This window comes from Armigeres subalbatus, chromosome 1, assembly GCF_024139115.2.
Source record: "Armigeres subalbatus isolate Guangzhou_Male chromosome 1, GZ_Asu_2, whole genome shotgun sequence".
Classification (NCBI taxonomy): Eukaryota; Metazoa; Arthropoda; class Insecta; order Diptera; family Culicidae; genus Armigeres; species Armigeres subalbatus.
Window position 1 is genome coordinate 20300300 of NC_085139.1, and position 899 is coordinate 20301198.

The 899-nt window shown below is 41.9% G+C and overlaps 1 protein-coding gene across 1 annotated transcript in view; it reads right to left on the reverse strand.

The window, feature by feature from the left end:
* Positions 1-832: 832 nt before the first annotated feature.
* Positions 833-899, reverse strand: part of LOC134222527 (transmembrane protein 132E) — a 370465-nt gene continuing 370398 nt past the window's right edge. Inside the window, exon 14 of the mRNA XM_062701682.1 lies at positions 833-899. This exon is cut by the window's right edge and continues 87 nt beyond it. The gene's annotated coding sequence lies outside the window, so the exon portion shown is untranslated.

The window sequence follows — 899 nt, forward strand, 5'->3', positions numbered from 1 at the left end:
GCTCGAACGGATGACAGTGATCGGTGTGCCTGACGGCAGTGTTGCCTGTTCTACTGGAAACATCCAAAGCTGACTGGTATAGTAGGCTGTGTCGTGTGTATGTGAGGGAGTGAGTTTGTGTGTCTGTGAGTGTTTACTTTGCATGCGTGAGTGCGTGAACGCATTAACCGATTGGTATCAGTATTTGTGGATGTGTGTTTTTTTTCTTATCAAAAATGGTTATATCTCAGTCCACGCTGAATTTTGAGGAGAAAATTGGTGAGCATGATTATCGCTAATAGTTTCAATTTACAGTTTACGTTTAAGCCAGAGTTATTTTTGTCTTAGTAAATGGTAATGAATTTTTCTTAAAGTTACGCCACAAAACACTTTCAGACGAGTATTTCTGTATCAGTTATTGTGTCTACTCCTTCACTCGCTTCAACCTTAACCCAATATTGTTCCGGGGTCAAGCTTCACACACTGTATTTCTCATTTGATAAATGGAAGTACGTTTAATTTGTCTTGTTTCCCTACACCTACAAATCTCAACTAGACGCTTTGTTTGTAACTTTTTCTCCTTCGAGTTATTCAAATTGGATTCCGATTTATGCGATCACTGCAAAGACGCGTATTAAAAAAAAACTTAAACACCGTCAATAACTGGGTCCGGTAGTTTCTTCTTTTCTGTAGTAGTAAAGCAAACGAAAAATAAATGAGATCAGTTGATAATACAGAACTACACCGCGCGGTGTCTACCGGCGCAGTGCGGTCGTTGAAACAGAAAGCCCATGAAGATGGAACGACGACGATGAACGAAGCACGACTTCCTAGGCGTACGACTCACTCAGGTGTTCGAAGAAATGTTCAAAGTTCGGGTCGTTGATCCCGGGGATGCACGTCGGACTGCTGGCGGGGGA